Source organism: Equus przewalskii, chromosome 14 (assembly GCF_037783145.1).
Source record: "Equus przewalskii isolate Varuska chromosome 14, EquPr2, whole genome shotgun sequence".
In the NCBI taxonomy this organism is placed as follows: Eukaryota; Metazoa; Chordata; class Mammalia; order Perissodactyla; family Equidae; genus Equus; species Equus przewalskii.
Genome location: NC_091844.1, coordinates 16359003 through 16380641, shown reverse-complemented (window position 1 = coordinate 16380641; position 21639 = coordinate 16359003). Strand labels below are relative to the sequence as shown.

Below are 21639 nucleotides of genomic sequence, written 5' to 3'. Positions count from 1 at the left end.
TCATCCAGGCACTTCTCTATTCTCCAGGTGCCTTGAGACTGATACTCAATGATTGCTCCTCGAACAGAGTTTGGTAAATACGTGTGTTTGCAGTTCTGTCACATTGAAGCTACCTGTATATATAATTTAATTAGAAAACAATTAGGATTTTTATGCATCAATCATCAAGTGCCTTTTTCTTTCTTTCCTTTTCTTTCTTTTTTAACTCTAGCCTGGTATTGCTGAGGTTCAGGGTTGTGCAGACAGCAATGACATGATGTCATGGGCACATGAGTAATGACAAAAGTGTATAGGTCCCTGAAGAAGGTGGAGAAGTAGATTTCTTATGAATTATTTTCTAGACGATACGGGGCCTCTTCTTCCAAGTGTCATGTGGCCCTTTATCCCAAATGGTGTCACAGCCTGTTTATGTCTCAGAGCAGGTGGGCAGTGACTGAGGAGGAGAGACGGATTGTAGCATTGACTTACATGGGATAATCAGAGAGAAAGGAAATGAGAAGTATGAAAATCCTTACTTCTGGATAGATGTTTTCTATTCCAGCCTTGGCAAAATTACTGCTGATTATTATGTTTTCCTGAGGGACTGGACACCTTCTCATAGTCTTGGCAACAGGACAGAAGATTGGGGTAAAATGTGGTGGGCCATCTGGTTTGGAGGTACAGCTCCATGTGAGCCACAGACTCCAGTCATATTATCTCTGCTCAAGCAGGGGGAACAAAATTCTGGAGGTTAATACAAAGGACAGTCTCTAGGGAAATAGCAACAGGGACTGGATACCGTAGAACAAAACTAAAACTGCATATTCTCTTCGTGTCAGAGACCAAACGGACTGAACAAAGAAAAGTCGAGGACCAGATGGCTTCACTGTTGAATTCTACCAAACATTTAAAGAAGAATTAAAATATATTTACCTTCAACTCTTCCAAATCATAGAAGAGGAGGAAACATTTCCAAACTCATTTTGTGAGGCCAGCATTACTCTGATACTGAAGCCATACGCGGATATTACAAGAAAAGAAAATTACAGGCCTATATCCCTGATGAACATGGATGCAAAAATTCTCAACAAAATATTAGGTAACTGAATGGAACAGTCCAGTAAAGTAATCCTACACCGCGATCCAGTGGGATTTATTCTAGGGATGCGAGGAAGGGTCAACATCTGCAAATCAATCAATGTGGTACATCACATTAACAAAGAAGAATTAAAGTCACATGATCATGTTAACAGACACAGAGAGAGCATTTGAGAAAATTCAACACCTTCTCACGATAGTAACTCTCAACAAACTGAGTATAGAGGGAACATACTTCAAGATAAATAAAAGCCAAATGTGGCAAAGCCACAGCTAACATCATACTTAATGGTGAAAATCTGACAGCTTTTCCTCAAAGTTCAGGAAAATGACAAGGATGCCCACTCTTGCCGTTTTTATTAGCATAGTACTGGAAGTCCTAGCCAGAGCAATTAGGCAAGAAAAAGAATTAAAAGGCATCCAAATTAGAAAAGAGGAAGTAACATTACCTTTATCTGCAGATTCCATAATGTTATACATGGAAAACCCTAAAGATTCCACCAGAAAACTCTGAGAACTAATAACCAAACTCAGTAAAGTTGCAGGATACAAACCCAGTATACAAAAATCAGTTGTGTTTCTGTATACTAACAACAATCTATCAGAAAGAGAAATTAAGAAAACAATTCCATTTATAATAGCATAGAAAAGAATAAAATATCCAGAAATAAATTTAACTGAGGAGGTAAAAGATCTGTACACTGAAAACTATAAGACATTGATGAAAAAATTGAATAAAACACAAATAAATGGAAAGACATTTTGTGCTCATGGATTAGAAGAATTAACATTGTTAAAATGTCTCTATTACACAAAGGATTTACAGATTTAATGCAATCTCTATCAAAATTCCAGCGGCATTTTTAACAGAAATAGAAAAAAACAGTCCTCAAGTTTGAATGGAACCACAAAAGACCCTGGATAGATAGACAAAGTGATCTTGAGAAAGAGAAGCAAAGCTGAAGACATCACACATCCTGATTTCTAACTATATTACAAAGTTATAGAAATCAAAACAGTATGGTATTGCATAAAAACAGAGACACACAAAAAAGAAACCATATGGAATGCAGAACAAGATTGTTTTATAGAGTCTCTTTTTTTTTTTTATTAATGTTATGATAGATTACAACCTTGTGAGATTTCAGTTGTACATTTTTGTTAGTCATGTTGTGGGTACACCATTTCCCCCTTTGTGCCCTCCCCCCACCCCCCCTTTTCCCTGGTAACCACCGATCAGATCTCCTTATCAATATACTAACTTCCACCTATGAGTGGAGTCATATAGAGTTCGTCTTTCTCTGACTGGCTTATTTCGCTTAACATAATACCCTCGAGGTCCATCCACGTTGTTGTGAATGGGCCAATTTTGTCTTTTTTTATGGCTGAGTAGTATTCCGTTGTGTATATATACCACATCTTCTTTATCCAATCATCAGTTTCTGGGCATGTAGGTTGGTTCCACGTCTTGGCTATTGTAAATAATGCTGCAATGAACATAGGGGTGCAACGGACTCTTGAGATTTCTGATTTCAGGTTCTTAGGATAGATACCCAGTAATGGGATGGCTGGGTCATAGGGTATTTCTATTTTTAACTTTCTGAGAAATCTCCATACTGTTTTCCATAGTGGCTGTACCAGTTTGCATTCCCACCAACAGTGTATGAGGGTTCCTTTTTCTCCACAACCTCTCCAACATTTGTCGCTCTTGGTTTTGGATGTTTTTGCCAATCTAACGGGTGTAAGGTGATATCTTAGTGTAGTTTTGATTTGCATTTCCCTGATGATTAGCGATGATGAACATCTTTTCATGTGTCTCTTGGCCATATTCATATCTTCTTTTGAGAAAGGTCTGTTCATGTCCTCTGCCCATTTTTTGATTGGGTTGTTTGTTTTTTTGTTGTTAAGCAGTGTGAGTTCTTTGTATTTTATGGAGATTAACCCTTTGTCAGATAAGTGGCTTGTAAATATTTTTTCCCAATTAGTGAGCTGTTTTTTTGTTTCAATCCTGTTTTCCGTTGCCTTGAAGAAGCTCTTTAGTCTGATGAAGTCCCATTTGTTTATTCTTTCTATTGTTTCCCTCAACTGAGGAGTTATAGTGTCCAAAAAGATTCTTTTGAAACTGATGTCAAAGAGTGTACTGCCTATATTCTCTTCCAAAAGACTTATTGTCTCAGGCCTAATCTTTAGGTCTTTGATCCATTTTGAGTTTATTTTGGTGTGTGGTGAAAAAAAATGGTCAATTTTCAATCTTTTGCATGTGGCTGTCCAGTTTTCCCAGCACCGTTTGTTGAAGAGACTTTCTTTTCTCCATTGTAGGCCCTCTGCTCCTTTGTCGAAGATTAGCTGTCCATAGATGTGTGGTTTTATCTCTGGGCTTTCAATTCTGTTCCATTGATCTGTGGACCTGTTTTTGTACCAGTACCATGCTGTTTTGATCACTGTAGCTTTGTAGTATGTTTTGAAATCGGGGATTGTGATTCCACCGGCTTTGTTTTTCTTGCTCAGGATTGCTTTAGCAATTTGCAGTCTTTTGTTGCCCCATATGAATTTTAGGATTGTTTGTTCAATTTCTGTGAAGAATGTTCTTGGGATTCTGATTGGGATAGCATTGAATCTGTAGATTGCTTTAGGTAGTGTGGACATTTTAACTATGTTTATTCTTCCAATCCATGTGCATGGAATTTCTTTCCATCTCTTTATGTCATCGTCAATTTCTTTCAAGAAAGTCTTGTAGTTTTCATTGTATAGATCCTTCACTTCCTTGGTTAAGTTTATCCCAAGGTATTTTATTCTTTTCGTTGTGATTGTGAATGGGATTGAGTTCTTGAGTTCTTTTTCTGTTAGTTCATTGTTAGTGTATAGAAATGCTACTGATTTATGCACGTTAATTTTATACCCTGCTACTTTGCTGTAGTTGTTGATTATTTCTAATAGTTTTTCTATGGATTCTTTGGGGTTTTCTATATATAAGATCATGTCGTCTGCAAACAGCGAGAGTTTTACTTCTTCGTTACCTATTTGGATTCCTTTTATTTCTTTTTCCTGCCGAATTGCTCTGGCCAGCACCTCCAGTACTATGTTGAATAGGAGTGGTGAAAGTGGGCACCCTTGTCTTGTTCCTGTCCTCAGAGGGATGGCTTTCAGTTTTTGTCCATTGAGTATGATGTTGGCTGTGGGTCTGTCATATATGGCCTTTATTATGTTGAGGTACTTTCCTTCTATACCCATTTTATTGAGGGTTTTTATCCTAAATGGTGTTGGATCTTGTCGAATGCTTTCTCTGCATCTATTGAGATGGTCATGTGGTTTTTGTTTTTCATTTTGTTGATGTAGTGTATCACGTTGATTGGCTTGCGGACGTTGAACCATCCCTGTGTCCCTGGTATAAATCCCACTTGATCATGGTGTATAATCTTTTTGATGTATTGCTGTATTCGGTTTGCTAAAATTTTGTTGAGGATTTTTGCATCTATGTTCATCAGTGATATCGGCCTGTAGTTCTCCTTCTTTGTGTTGTCCTTGTCAGGTTTGGGGATCAGAGTGATGTTGGCTTCATAGAATGTGTTAGGGAGTACTCCATCTTTCTCAATTTTCTGGAACAGTTTGAGAAGAATAGGTATTAAGTCTTCTTTGAGTGTTTGGTAGAATTCTCCAGAGAAGCCGTCTGGTCCTGGACTCTTATTTTTGGGGAGGTTTTTGATTACCGTTTCTATTTCCTTACTTGTGATTGGCCTATTCAGATTCTCCATTTCTTCCTGATTCAGTTTGGGGAGATTGTAGGAGTCTAGGAATTTGTCCATTTCTTCCAGGTTGTTCAATTTGTTGGCATATAGTTTTTCATAGTATTCTCTTATGATCTCTTGTATTTCATTGGTATCTGTTGTGATTTCTCCTCTCTCATTCCTAATTTTATTTATTTGCAATTTCTCTCTTCTTTTCTTGGTGTAGAGTCTCTATTTTTTAACTGGTTCAAGTCCTCAACTTGAAACCTGGGAAATTTCAGCTACAAGATACTTTTTATTTATGAGGTGTCCAGCAACAATACTTAGTTATTAAAAATTTTTATATTCTTAAAAAACAGAATATTTAATTATTGAGAAGCTGATGATTCAGTTCCTAGAGGAAGAATCATGTCCTGAGGGTGGACGGGCGAGGACAATGCTCTCCCTGTGCTGCCCCCAGCGGCCGGGCAGCTCAGCATCAGCTGCCAAGTCACCTTTCACAAGGAATGGGGCTCTGTCTTTTTGTCAAGCACAAAATCAGTGCTTAGTGAGTGTAAGATGTCTTCAAGTTTTACTATATGAGTAATTATAAATATAAATTATTGAAAACCCTGGATATTCTGATTCCTTCCTGGTTAAGCAAACTTTGAATGTATATTTGGATCATTGAATTTTTTACCTGAAGCTAATCCCAGTTCCTTGTTTTATTTTGTTTTGTTTTTTAAAGTTAAAACATTATACTAGGTGGCTTCGGCTTCCCAAAATATGGAAAAAAGGTACTTTTCCCTCCTCCTCTGACTAACTACAACTAAAACCCCTAGACATGATATGCAAAAAAAGAAAAAAAAGGAAAACTCTGAAAAGTGATGCTATGGGTTGAATTATGTCCCCCCCCCCCCAAAAGATATGTTGAAGTCCCAACCCCAGGACCTCAGAATGTGACTTCATTTGGAAATAAGGTTGCTGTAGATATAATAATTAAATTAAGATGAGATCATCCTGGTGTAGGGAGGGTCCCTAATGCAATATAACTGGTGTTCTTAGAAGAGGGAAATTTGGACACAAACCCAGATGGAAGAATGGCACGTGTGGACACAGGCCGACCCTGAAGAGATGCAGCTGCAAAGCAAGGAACGCCAAGGATTGACAGCTGCCACCCGGAGCTAGGACCAGGCAGGGAAGGATTGATTATCCCCCGCATGTTTCAGAGGGAGCAGGGCTCTGCCCACACCTTGGTTTGGAGCTTCTGGCCTCTAGAACTGGGAGAGGATAAATCTCTGCTGTTTTAAGCCATCCAATTTGCGGTGCTTTCTTTTGGCACCTAGGAAACAAATACAGGTGGAGAGATTAAGTCATTCCATGTAGGGATATTGGGACCTGAACAATGACAGAAAACTGCCCGGGTTTTCTTTTTGCCTCATATATCGCAGATTAGGTGCTGGGGAAGTTGGCAACGTGGAAACACAAATGGGTACAGACCAAAAAGAGCCCTAACACACTCCGGCTCTCTCCAGGCAAAGGGCCAGGGCAGGGGAGCCTAGAAAGACAGAACACTTTTTAAAGTTATTTTGCTGAGGTCGTAATAGTTTATAACATTGTGAAATTTCAGTTGTACATTACTATTTGTCAGTCACCACATGTATGTGCCCCTTTACCCCTTATGCCCACTCCCCACCCCTGTACCCTCTGGTAACCTCTAATGTGTTCTCTCCAGATGAAGTTCTAACCGAGGCAGCTTTCTGAGATTTCTCTTGGAGCTTTGATTTTGGATCAGAAGGGAGTTTAGTCTCTACTTTTCTTCATGTTCAGCCTTTGATTTTGGTTTCAAGATTATCATGACATGATATCATTTATGTGTCTAAATAATGGTAGTTTGCCCTCTTTTACTATTCCGTGGACAATATTTTTTAAAATAGGGATTTTTTTTGTGGGTTTTGATAAAATTTAACCACGCATTTATCTGGACCTGGACCTTGATTTAAACAAACACTGTAACAACAGTGTTTAGAGACAATCAAAGAGGTTTGAAAAGATGTTGGGTATTAGATAATATTAGAGAATTAATTCTGTATTGTAGTATGGTGGCTATTTACAAAAAAAACCTCCCTTTGTGCCGGTTGCCGCTGCGGAGCGCGGCGGGTCCGTGTGCGCAGTGAGCGGCCCTTTTCCTGGTCCTGTAGCACCCGAGCCTCGGGTTTGACCGAGTCCATGCTCCGATGGACCCCAATACCATTATCGAGGCCCTGTGGGGCACCATGGACCCAGCCTTGTGTGAGGCTGCGGGGCGCCAGCTCAATGAAGCACACAAGTCTCTGAATTTTGTTTCAACACTGCTTCAGATTACTATGTCGGAACAACTGGATTTACCTGTGAGACAGGCAGGTGTTATCTGTTTGAAAAATATGATAACACAGTATTGACCTGATCGGGAAACAGCACCAGGGGATATATCCGCTTATACTATTCCCGAAGAAGATCGACATTGTATTCGAGAAAATATTGTAGAAGCCATTATCTACTCTCCTGAACTTATCAGGGTACAACTTACTACTTGCATTCATCATATCATCAAACATGATTATCCAAGCCGCTGGGCTGCCATTGTGGACAAAATTGACTTTTATCTTCAGTCTGATAACAGTGCTTGTTGGCTAGGAATTCTTCTTTGCCTTTACCAGCTTGTGAAAAATTATGAGTACAAGAAACCAGAAGAATGGAATCCATTGGTGCAGCAATGCAGCATTTCCTGCCAGTTCTAAAGGACCATTCTATCCAGCTTCTTTCTGATCAGTCTGATCAATCTGTCCTCATTCAGAAACAAATTTTCAAGATCTTCTTTGCTCTTGTTCAGTATACACTACCACTGGAGCTGATAAACCAACAGAACCTGACAGAATGGATAGAAATTTTAAAAACTGTTGTGAACAGGGATGTACCTAATGAAACACTTCAAGTTGAAGAAGATGATAGACCTGAGTTACTGTGGTGGAAATGTAAGAAGTGGGATTTACATATCTTAGCAAGGCTTTTTGAAGGCTATGGAATCCCTGGCAATGTATGCAAGGAGTATAATGAATTTGCCGAAGTATTTCTGAAGGCGTTTGCTGTTGGTGTCCAGCAAGTTTTATTGAAGGTGTTGTATCAGTACAAGGAAAAGCATATATGGCTCCTTGAGTTTTACAGCAGACATTAAATTATATTAATCAAGGAGTTTCTCATGCCCTCACCTGGAAGAATCTGAAGCCTCATATACAAGGCATTATCCAAGATGTTATTTTTCCATTGATGTGCTAGACAGATGCTGATGAGGAACTTGGGAGGAAGACCCTTATGAATATATACACATGAAGTTTGATGTGTTTGAAGATTTCATTTCTCCTACCACTGCTGCCCAGACACTTTTGTTTACAGCCTGTAGTAAGAGAAAAGAGGTACTACAAAAGACTATGTGATTCTGCTACCAGATTCTTACTGAACCAAATGCCGATCCTCGAAAAAAAGAAGGAGCCCTGCATATGGTTGGCTCTTTAGCTGAAATACTTTTGAAGAAAAAGATCTACAAAGATCAGATGGAATACATGTTGCAGAATCATGTATTCCTTCTCTTCAGCAGTGAACTAGGCTACATGAGAGCAAGGGCTTGCTTGGTCCTTCATTATTTTTGTGAAGTGAAGTTCAAAAGTGTCCAGAACCTGCAAACAGCTTTAGAGCTGACACGAAGATGTCTGATTGATGATAGGGAAATGCCTGTGAAAGTGGAAGCTGCCATTGCACTTCAAGTGTTGATCAGCAATCAAGAAAAAGCTAAAGAATATATCACACCGTTCATCAGACCTGTAATGCAGGCTCTTCTTCATATTATAAGAGAAACAGAAAATGATGATCTTACCAATGTCATTCAGAAAATGATCTGCGAGTATAGTGAAGAAGTTACTCCTATTGCAGTAGAAATGACCCAACATTTGGCAATGACATTTAATCAAGTAATCCAGACTGGGCCAGATGAAGAAGGAAGTGATGACAAAGCAGTTACTGTTATGGGAATCCTGAATACCATCGACACACTTCTTAGTGTAGTTGAAGATCATAAAGAGATAACCCAGCAGCTTGAGGCAATCTGCTTACAGGTCATTGGAACTGTTTTACAACAGCGTGTCTTAGAATTCTATGAGGAGATCTCTTTAGCACATAGTTTGACATGTCAGCAGGTGTCTCTGCAGATATGGCAGCTAGTACCTCTGGTATTTGAAGTTTTTCAGCAAGATTGCTTTGATTACGTCACAGATATGATGCCTCTGCTCCATAATTATGTAACAGTTGATACAGACACACTTCTGTCTGATACCAACTATCTTGAAATGATATACAGTATGTGCAAAAAAGGTTCTTACAGGAGTTGCAGGAGAAGATGCAGAGTGCCATGCAGCAAAATTGTTAGAGGTCATCATTCTACAGTGCAAAGGGCATGGCATTGATTAGTGAATTCCCTTATTTGTGGAAGCAGCTTTAGAGAGACTGACAAGAGAAGTGAAGACAAGTGAACTTCGAACAATGTGCCTGCAAGTTGCCATTGCAGCTTTGTATTATAATCCACACCTGCTTCTCAATACCTTAGAAAATCTTCGCTTCCCTAATAATGTTGAACCAGTTACAAATCATTTTATCACACAGTGGCTTAATGATGTTGATTGTTTCTTGGGGCTTCATGACAGAAAGATGTGTGTTCTGGGCCTGTGTGCTTTTATTGATATGGAACAAATACCACAAGTTTTAAATCAGGTTTCTGGACAGATTTTTGCCAGCTTTTATCCTTTTATTTAATGGATTAAAAAGAGCTTATGCCTGCCATGCAGAACACGAGAATGACAGTGACGACGATGATGAAGCTGAAGATGATGATGAAACGGAGGAACTGGGGAGTGATGAAGATGACATTGATGAAGATGGGCGGGAATATTTGGAGATGCTGGCTAAACAAGCAGGTGAAGATGGAGATGATGAAGACTGGGAAGAAGATGATGCTGAGGAGACTGCTCTGGAAGGCTATTCTACAATCATTGATGACGAAGATAATCCTGTTGATGAGTATCAGATATTTAAAGCTATATTTCAAACTATACAAAGTCGTAATCCTGTGTGGTATCAGGCTCTGACTCATGGTCTTAATGAAGAACAAAGAAAACAGTTACAGGATATAGCAACTCTGGCTGATCAAAGAGCAGCCCGTGAATCCAAAATGATAGAAAAGCGTGGAGGATACAAATTCAGTGCTCCAGTTGTGCCAAGTTCTTTCAATTTTGGAGGCCCAGCACCAGGGATGAATTGAGTTATCCCTTTCTTTCCTGCTGTGTGATTGTAGTGAAGAGCTTATGTTCCTCCTAGTAGCGGTTCCAGAACTGGTTCATGTTATCTACTCTAATTGATCAATAGATGGACAAAAAAAAAAAAAAAAAAAAAAAACCCAGGAGGTGGGACCTGATCATGCAACTTGGCACTGAAAAAGAAACCAGAGGGATTGGGGGAGGGGAGGTACTTGGGGGGTATTTTCTTTATTTTTTGAAGAAAGTAAGATTCTGAGTGAAAGTTCAAGTGACACTGTGGAAACTGAAACAAGAGGGGATGTCATGAAGGCAGCTTTTCTTTGTCTGAGTGAAAAATAGGCATGGGCTACAGGACTATTTAAAACGTCTCATTTACAGCATAAGCTCAAAGGTAGATGTAATTTTTACACCTATGAGTATTTGTCCGATTTCTGTCTCTTCCTCACCATTGGGTAGCTATCCTTTATATGTAAATAAGATAAGGTAATCAATAGCCTTATTCAGTCTTCATCATTTTCATTCATCAAAGATTGTTCCTATGTAGATTATTGGACATTTTATTGTAGCACTACATAACTGATTTAAAAAATCTGTAAATGAATTAGCACTTTCGTATTGAAACAAGCCTGCTAGCCTATGTATAAAATAGCAAAATGTTTGCTGTTTATAAAAAGAAGGGATGTAATGGGGTGGGGGGCAGGGCTAATTTCAAGTTATTAATTTACAAGTGAACTAGCAATTTTGTACCTGATGACTTTGTGGTGCACTCACCTCTGATAGTGACTTGAATTCGGTATGTTAAAAGGGGTTAGTGATACTTCATTGCTGCTAAAAAATGGCAACTCCCTCTGTGTCCTGTTTTTTCTTAAAGCTCTCAGTGTACAAGTGGATATTTGGATACGAGACTTTACTGTAACAAATAAGAAAGGTGATATTTGAAGCATGTAAATTGGATATAAAGTTCTACTCTTAAAGAGTTGATCAAAGAGTATGACTAAACATCTATATATGCACTCTATTAAAAGAACTTAATTCAGCTGTTATGTCTTGATTTGATTGCAGTTTTTTCCTAATTATAATTTTTTTTCTCGTTGGCCTGTTTTTATCCTGTACCTAGAAAGAGTGCAAAATGCACACCTTTAAAATTTGACATTTAACACCTGGTCACCCCGTTTCCCCATCTCTCCCCTATCCCTCCTGTTGATTGTGGTATCTGATCTTAACTAGATAGGCTGAAGGTACATGGTTCCCTCCAAAAACCGCTATTGATACCACTGTAAAAACAAGCCAGCAACAAAACAATGTAGAGAGGTTGGCTTTCTTCCCTCTCTCCTAACAGCATGTTCAAAAATCAGCCTTTATTGATCTTAAACATCTGTCAAATGAGTCATACATTGGGTTATTTTTTATATATATATGTATACACACAATTTCAAATTGAAAGCAATACCTTAATGGAGTCAAAACTATTAAATGCTGTTGTCTATAACAGACTAGAAAATTTGTAACTGTAAAAATGAAACAAATGCACATATTGATATTTAAAATGCATAACGAAGAAAACCCATTGATGGTGTGTTTTTCTTGTATGCCAGTGATTAAGCCACTACTGTTGGCACTGTTTGGTTTTCTATTTTAACACTGAAGGAGTGAAAGTATTTCCTATATTTATGAATTTACTATGAAAATCTTGGCAAAAACAGAAAAAAAAAGAATTGTCTAAAATGTGTGGGTGAAAACTGTTAATCAAGTGTGTTTCTACTTTTTTCCTCTAAGTTGGACACCATCTGTATACCCAAGGTTGCTTAAGGGGATTTCACTAGTGTATAAAATCAGTAAAATTAAAATGGCGTAGTTGTATATATGCAACATTGTGTACAGAGGGGAGATATTGAATAATATTAACATTTTCATCTTCCTTTACCTTTTATCCCTTATCTACTTTTTTAAATTTCAGACTTCACTGCTCTTTGAATTGATAATTCGAATTTTCACATTGTTATTGGAAAACCATATCTAATAAAGGTTTAGTTATTCCCATGCACAGTAAAAAAAATAAAAAAAAATAAAAAATAAAAAAATAAAAAAAATCCTTATCAGCAATGTAGTGACATTCTTAATAGATTAGCTTCAAAATGCTCTAGTGTGTGTGTTTTTTATCGATCTCTATACATGTTATACTCTTTCTATAAACATTAAAAATGAAAATAACTGAAAAGAAGCATCATCAACTTGCTGACTGTGATTCAGGGTACACTGACGTCAGGGTGCTGTTAGGACGTTATGTCAGCAGCCGGCAGTGTTGTATAGCCAACAAGCCTACACCTGCCTGACTCTTCAAGGGATCATTGGGGTCTCTAGGTAACAAAAGCAAACATATTAAAAGCCAGGTCAGATTTTACTGTTTTTAGACAAAAGGTCGTGGTAAGATTTGCAGAGCTAAAAAGCAAGTACAGTGAAATCTTAAATTATTTTATTTACTATTCATTTTTATTGAGGTAACATTGGTGTATAACTTTATATAAATTTTAGGTGTACAACATTATAATTCAACATCTGTATATACTACAGCATGCTCACAACCAAAAATCTCGTTTCCATCCATCACCATACAATTGGCCCCTTTACCCATTTTGCCCTTCTCCCACCCCCCTTCCACTCCGGTAACCACCAATTTCTTGTCTGCTTCTCTATGAGTTGCTTTTTCTTTTATTTTTGTGTGTGTGTTTTATTTTGTTTTTTTTTATATTCCACATATGAGTGAAATCACACAGTATTTATCTTTTCTCTGTCTGACTTATTTCACGTAGCACAGTACTATTCAGGTCCATCTATGCTGTCACCAATGGCAAGATTTCATCTTTTTATGGCTGTATAGTATTCCACTGTATATATATACCACATCTTCTTTATCCATTTCACCTGTTAATGGGCAGTTAGGTTGTTTCCATATTTTGATTATTGTAAATAGGATTGCATTGAACATAGGGGTGTACATATCTTTTTGAATTAGTGTTTTTGTCTTTGGATGAATACCCAGAACTGGAATAGCTGGATCACATGGTAGTTTTAGTTTTAATTTTTTGAGTAATGTCTGTTTTCCATGGTGGCTGCACCAGTTTATATTTCCACCAGCAGTGCACAAGGATTCCCATTTCTCCACATCTTCTTCAACATTTGTTTTCTTGTCTTTTTAATAATAGACATTCTGATAGGCATGAGGTGATACCCCATTGTGGTTTTGATCTGCATTTCCTTAAGAATTAGTGATGTTGAATATCTTTTCATGTGTCTGTTCATCTGTATATCTTCTTTGGGAAAATGTCTATTCAGATCCTCTGCCCACTTTGAATCATGTTGCTTGTTTCTTTGTTGTCGAGTTGTATGAATTCTTTATGTATTTTGGATATTAACCCCTTATTGGACATACGACTTGCAAATATCTTCTCCCAATTGTTAGATTGTCTTTTGATTTTGTTGATGGATTCCTTTGCTGTGCAGAAGGCTTTTAGTTTGATGTTTGTTTATTTTTTTAGCCTCGTTTGTTTATTTTTTCTTTTATTTCCCTTGCCTGAGGAATCATATTAAAAAACGTACTGTCAGGACTGATGTCAGAGAATATACTATCTATGTTTTCCTCCAGAAGTTTTATGGTTTAAGGTCTTACATTTAAATTTTTAATCCATTTTGAGTTAATTTTTGTGTATGGTGTATGGTGTTTGTGTATGGTGTAAGTTTCATTCTTTTACATTTGGCTTTCCAGTTTTACCAGCACCATTTGTTGAAGAGACTTTTCTTTTTCCATTGTGTGTTCTTGGTTCCTTTGTTGTAAATTAGCTGTTCATAGACTTGTGCATTTCTTTCTGGGCCCTCAATTGTGTTCCATTGATCTGTGTGCCTGTTTTTCTGCCAATACAGTAGGGTTTTGGGTTTGGGTACTACAGTTTTGTAGTACAGTTGGAAATGAGGGAGTGTGATACCTCTGGTTTTGCTCTTTTTTCTGAAGATTGCTTTGGCCATTCGGGGTCTTTTGTGGTTCCATTCCAATTTTAGGACTCTTTTGTTCTATTTTTGTGAAGATTACATTGGTATTTTCATAGGGATTGCATTGAATCTGTAGATTGCTTTAGGTAATATGGACATTTTAACAATATTAATTCTTCCAATCTATGAGCATGGAATATCTTTACATTTCTTTCTTGTGTTCATTTTCTTTCAAGAACGTGTTATGGTTTTCAGTGTACAGGTCTTTCACCTCTAGGGTTAAGTTTATTTGTAGTTATTTTATTCTTCTGTTGTGGCTGTAAGTGGGATTGTTTTCTTAATTTGTCTTTCTGATAGTTGTTAGTGTATAGAAAGACCACAGAATTTTGTATATTATACCCTGCAACTTTACTGTATTCTTCTGTTAATTGAGCAGACTTTTGGTGGAGTCTTTAAGATTTTCTTTATATAAAACCATGTCATCCACAAATAGTGACAACTTTACTTCTTACTTTCCAATGTGGATGTCTTGTTTTCTTTTTCTTGCCTTATTGCTCTGGCTAGGACTCCCAATTCTATGTTGAATAAAAGTGGTGAGAATGGGCATCCATGTTTATTCCTGTTCTTAGAGGAATAGTTTTCATTTTTTCACCGTTGAATATGATATTGACTATGGGTTTGCCATATATGGCCTTCATTATTTTGATATACCTTCCTGCTATACCCATCTTATTTAGAATTTTTGTCATAAATGAATGTTGAATCTTGTCAAATGTTTTTGTTGCATCTATTCAGGTGATATGATTTTTGTTCTTCATTTTGTTCATGTGGTGTATCACACTGATTGACTTGTGAGTGTTGAACCATCTTTGCATCTCTGGAATAAATTCTACTTGAGCATGATGTATGATCCTTTCAAGATAATATATTTGATTTACTAGTATTTTTTTAAGAATTTACATGTGTATGTTCATCAGAGATATTGGCTTTTAATTTTCCTTTTGTGTGTTGTCCTTGTCTGGTTTTGGTATCAGGGTAATGTTGGCCTCATAGAATGAACTAGGCAGTATCCTCTCCTATTCAATTTTTTGGAAGAGTTTGAGAAGGATAGGTTTTAAAATCTCCTTTTAATGTTTGGCAGAATAAACAGAAGCTGGGTATTCCTCGATTTTTGTATTTTGGGAGGTTTTTGATTATTCTTTGAATCTCCTTATTAGTGGTATGTCTATTCAGATTTTCTATTTCTTCATGGTTCAGTCTTGGAAGGTTGTACAATTTAAGAATTTATCCATTACTTCTAGGTTATCCAATATTTTGGTATATAGCTTTACATAGTATTCTCATAATCTTTTGTATTTCTGAATTGTCTATTGTAATTTCTCCTCTTTCATTTCATTTGTTTATTTGAGCCTTCTATCCTTTTTTCTTGGTGTGTCTGGCTACGGGTTTGTCAATTTTGTTTATCCTTCCAAAGATCAAGCTCTTAGTTTCATTGATCTTTTCTATTGTGTTTTAAAGTCTCTATTTCATTTAATTACACCCTGATTTTTATTATTTCCTTCTTTCTCTTAACTTTGGGCTTTGTTTGTTCTTTTCTAGTTGCTTTAGGTGTAGCGTTAGATTATTTGTTTGAGATTTTTCTTGTTTTTGGAGATGAGTGTATATTGCTATATACTTCCATCTTCCTGCCTCCCTTGATGCATCCCACAGATTTTGATATGTAATATTTTCATTTTCAATTGTCTTGAGGTATTTTTTGATTTCTCCTTTGATTTATTCATTGATTCAATAGCTGTTTAGGAGCATGTTGTCTAGTCTTCACATATTTGTTAGTTTTCTAGTTTTTCCTTGTAGTTGATTTATAGTTTCATACCATTGTGGTCAGAAAAGATGCTTGACATGAATTCAATCTTCCTAAATTTATTGTGACTTGTTCTTTTTTCAACATATGGTATATCTTTGAGAATGTTTCATGTACACTTGAGTAGAATATGTATTCTGCTGCTTTTGGATGGAATGTTCTATATATATCTATAAAGTCCATCTAGTCTAATGTGTCATTTAATGCCCATGTTTCCTTGCTGATTTTCTGTCTGGATGATCTATTCATTGATGCAAGTGGGGTATTAAAGTCCCCTACTCTTGTTGTCTTACTGTCACTTTCTCCTTTTAGATCTGTTAATTGTTGCTTTATATATTTTTGTCCTCCTGTGTTTGGTGCAAGTATATTAATAAATGTTATGTCTTCTTGATAGATAGTCTCCTATATTATTACATAATGTCTACCTTTGCCTCTTGTTTCCTTTTTGGCTTGAAGTCTGCTTTGTATGATTTAAGTATGGCTACAACCACTCCTCTTGGTTGCCATTAGCGTGCGGTACTGTCTATCATCTCTTCTGTCTGAGTCAGTGTTTGCCTTTAGAGCTGAGATGAGTTTCCTGGAGGCAGCATATGTTGGGTCTTGTTTTCTTCATACATCCAGCCACTCTGGGTCTTTTTATTGGTGAATTCAATCCACTTAGATTTAGCATGATTATTGGTATATGAAGACTTAATACTGCCATTTTATCTTTTGTTTTCTGTTTGCTCTATATGTCCACTGTTTCTCTTCCCTTGGGTTTCTGGGTGCCATTTCAGTTTGGTAGTTTTCAGTGATGTGTTTCTCAGTTTCCTCTTTATTTATGTCTTGTGGCTCTGCTCTAGATTTTTGTTCTTGATTCCCATGAAATCTGTATAAAATGTCTCACAGATAAATATTTTTTTGCTGATAGCATCTTATTTTAGTTTGCCTACACAAGTTATATTATTTTCCTTGTCGCCTTCTATGTTTTGGTTGTAACAAATTATCTCTCTTTTTTCTTTTTTTTTAGTGAGGATGATTTTCCCTGAGCAAACATCTGTGCCAATCTTCCTTTATTTTGTATGTGGGACACCGCTACAACATGGCTTGCTGTGCAATGCTAAGTCTGTGCTCAGGATCTGAACTGGTGAACTCTGGTCGCCAAAGCTGAGCTCGTGAACTTAATCACTACACCACCATGCCAGCCTCAAATTATCTCTTTTCACATTGTGAGTTTATTACCGCATTGAAGTAGCTTTAGTTATTTTTAACGATTTTTCCACTTTAACTGTTATGCTATCATTGTTTAATAACAATCTTAACTTATTTTAAATATTATAAGTGATTTATAAAGGTTCTCTAGAGAATTTAGGTAGACCATTAAAATAAAATAAAACCCCCATAAACCTGTAAATTCTTTACACCTTTATAAACATTTTTGTTTATCTCTGTCTCACTTTCTCTTTCCTTCTCTCCATCTCCCCCTCTATCTCTCTATCTCATTTACCTCTATCTGTATTTTTAATATCCATCTATCTATGTTTTTACCAATGATTTTAGACTTTGATTTCATAAAGATCACCATTTTTAGTTTGTGTAGTTCAATCTTTAGAAAGAGATGCATACTTTAAGAGATTTTCTGAGTACAAAAATAGGCAACATTTCATCAATGATAAACTATTTATTCAACCAATAAAATTATATGTTAACTTAAGTTAACTTAGGTCATCTAAAATAGCTTTCAGGAGGGGTGTGGAATATGATGTATAGAAATAATATAGACCCTGTCAGTGGCCCAATCCATGTTAGAATCATTTCTTGTGTGATTGTAGAGAAATTACTTAGATTTTGAACTCCAATATTATCATTAAACAAGCCTGTAATATGAGCATCCTTGTGAAGCAATGAAATATAAAATTAGACAATTAACCTAAAAGAGCTAATTTCCTTTCTCAGCAAGTCAAGATGACTCTACAATTTGTGCACAAGTTAGTCTGTTTATACTTTGCCTCCATCTCCAAAAATATTTGAATTGAATTAAAAATTAGGAAAATAAGAATAAAAATGGAGAAATCAAATTGAGATTAAAACAATGCTAATCACAAAAATCAAAACAAGTGTTACATGATACAAAAACGAAAAGAAAAGAATACAAACTAGACTTCACCAAAATGAAACCTCTGCTCTTCAAAAGACACAGTTAAAAAAGTGAAAAAACAAACCACATACTTGGAAAAAATACTCATAAAACACCAATATGAGAGAGGAATTGTGTGTAGACTGTACAAAGAACTCTTACAGGCAATAATAAGAAAACAAACACTCCTATAAAAACTTGGCCAAAAGTTTGAACAGATACTTCACCAAAGGAGATATTCAGTAAAATAACAAAGGCTGCCTGAGCAACTGGAAGCCCAGGCATTAATGATGGGCATGCAAAATGGCAGACATGTTGGAAAACAGTTGGGCTGTTTCTTGTAAACTTAAGCCTACAGATACCTTATGACTCAGCAGTCAATAAGTAGATATTTACCCAAGAGAAACGAATCCCTATTTTCACACAAAACCTTTACTCAAATGTTACGGAGACTTTATTCATAATAGTCAAAAATTGGAAACAGCTAAACGTCTTTAAATTCATAACTAGATAAGCAAATTATTGTATAGTTGTGCTGGAATACCACTCAGCAATAAACAGAGTGAACTACTGATACATACAGCAACATGGATGAGCCTCACTGCCTTATGCTAAGTGAAAGAAGCCAGACTCGAATGTCTACACACTGGATGGTACTGTTTCTATGACATTCTGGAAGAAGTAAACTATAGGATCATGGGACAGATCAGTGGTGGCCAGGGGCTAGGGGTGAGGAGAGGTTGATCACAAAGGGACTCAAAGGAACTTTTAAGGGTGATGGGTCTGTTCTCTATCTTGGATGTGGGGTGTGGCTACATAGCCATGCATTTGCCAAAATTCATAGAAGTTTACACTAAAAATGGTGGAGTTTATTGTATGTAAATTATACTTCAGTAAACCTCATTCAAAAAGAAAAGTGCTACGATGGAACATAAAACCTATCTCTGAGCTTCTTGGAAGTCAATAAAAAGTAAACATGCTAACTTACATACTTCATATCTACAGGAAAAAAAATGCCAGTTCCTGTGTTTGAGTAACGGTTTTCCCATTATCAACTTGAAGACAATTTCTATCTTGGCAGCATTGGATAGGAGCTGTGTATTGAGCAACATTATAAATAATAATTTCATAGGAAAAACAGAAACAGAATTCATATGATTATATCTTGTACAAATGTAGACTGTGAATAAAGAACCACAGATGGTAAGGTTGACGTGTGGCCTGGGGATCATGTGGATTGGGAATCCATTGACCTCAGCAGGAGTTTTCCTTGGTGAATTCACCAGAGCCAAGGGTACACCACTTAGACTTGTAGCTCGTAACCCTCTTGCCGCTATTTTAGAGCTGAATGGACTTATCCTAATGCCAAGCCAAATGCTCATTGATTCATTTGCAACCAAAAATCTAACTATATGGTAAACTGGATGGTGGTGTCCTCAGGCCAGCACATCTCTTCCCAGCTGGGGAAGGTGTGGTGTAGTCATCGGAACATCACCTGAACCAGGATTAGAACCGTGACCCTGCATTTTATGAGCTGAACATTATATAAGGTAAATGACTTAACTTTCCCTAAGCCTCGTATTTCTCATCTGAAATGTGGGAATAGTAACACCTGTCTTACAAAGGTGCTGTGAGGAGTAAATAAAATAGTATACGTGAATGACTTTGCAAAGTTCCTGGGCGTGCAATAACTTCTTAATATGTGCTATTCTTCATTGGTTAGACCCAGTTACAGAGGAAGCAAATTTACTGACAGGTGGCTGATGAACAGCAGGTCTTTTGGATTTTTCTCCTTCACACAGTCACCAGAGTGATCATGAAAGAAAAGTAAACTAGATCAAATTATTCCCCAGGCTAAAACTTCTCAGACATTTCTTATTTCCCCTAGAAACTCCCTGTCATGTTCTCCCAGGCCTACGTCATTGGTTCTCATCCTTGGCCACTGTGATTGGAATCTCCTGGGGAACTTTAAACACTGATGATGCCTGGATTCCACTCCGAGAGATTCTGATGAAACTGGCCTTGGTGGTGACTGGGTGTCGGATTTTCATGAACCCTCCAGGTGATTCCAGGGTGATCTGGTCTGACCCCTCCCTACTGTCCAACCGTGTTTCTTACCATGCCTCCTTCCCTTCCTGCTCAACCACGGGGCCTCCTGTCTGATCTTTGCCTGTGCTGAGTTCTTTCTCCCCTCAGGAGGACCTAGGACTTCCTCACTCCTGAGGGACCAGCCCAGATGCTGCCAACCCTTCAATGTTCTGACTCTGGCCCCTGCGAAGAACCTGGGGTTCTCTTTCACCTCGGGAATCTGGTGCTTTGGAGGGCTGCGACTTTCACAAGCACTGTCTCATCACTGGTCGTAGTTGGAAAATCTTGCATCTTCATGTATCGAGTACGAAGTTCACAGGGCTAATTTGATTTTCACGGTGAAGATGTTTAAGCCTCAGTTACTGAAAAGTTTTTCAGGCTCTTTGGAGTCTCCAATGGGGCGATGTGGGTGGGGCACTTGCTGTAGGCACAAAATTTAAGGAGGTAGCAAAAAGCTCAATATTCAGATAAATAATATTTTAATGGAATATTTACAAAATCAAAGTTAATGCAAAAAAATCCATGATTAAAACAATCAGAATTTTAATTAAAGACAGAATAAAAAAGTGAATAAAAAGTATCAATAAAGATTGTTTTATTATTTGGCTATAGTGTACGTGAGAGAATTTGATTCTACGTACTTTCTTGGGTCGTCTTTCTTAAACGAGGGTGATGAAGATTTCCAGAGGCATAAAATTTGTGATAAAACATTTTATATTAAAACACAAGTAGAACTATTGTGGAAAAGAATGCAAAATTTCTATGAAATTTTAAAGAAATCAAACACAAGGCTGAAGAAATATTTCCCAAGAAAGCTTTAGGAGGAAGTCCTCAGAATTTTGGAAGACGTGCATTTTCTTTTTCTGCCACTAGGTGTGGTCAGTGAGAGTGAGGAGCAGTAAAGGAGAGAGCACAAGATGGTAGAGGTGGTACAATGTGCAGATTATCTTGTGCCTTGTACCTGGTTGCAAATGGGAGGGGGACTTGAAATAGTGAGAAAAACACTAGGATTCAAGTCTGATGAACTTTCCCAATAACCTTACACAAAAGTTTTTGGGTTGAGCCTCTGCTTCCTATATGTAAAACAAAAATGTTGGAACAGATGAGGTGTAATATTCAAGATATTTTGGAACAGATATGCTCCAATGTTGGAACAGATGAGGTTGATAGTCAAGATAATTTGAAAAACAAGGAGTGATGAGCAATCTTCCCTTTAAACAGAAAAGTAGGAGACAGTAAAACCCTCGTGTGACTGTTTACACAAGTTCTTGTTTAGAGAACAAGTGATTAGGGTACCTTTGCAGGTCAGAAATTTGTAGTGCACGGATATGACCAACAGATGGCAGCAAGTATCCACTCCACTTTGAAAGTAACCTTCCAAACCTCGCATTCCCCCAAAGGGAAGCACTGTTTGAACCATTAATAACATCCAGCCCTAAAAGAGATTTTCTTTGTAAGTTGAAAGCT

General features: G+C 37.2%; 1 pseudogene; it reads left to right on the top strand.

Moving 5' to 3' along the window:
• The first annotated feature begins 6921 nt into the window (after positions 1-6921).
• Positions 6922-10233, top strand: LOC103541961 (importin-7 pseudogene; annotated as a pseudogene).
• Positions 10234-21639: the final 11406 nt, after the last annotated feature.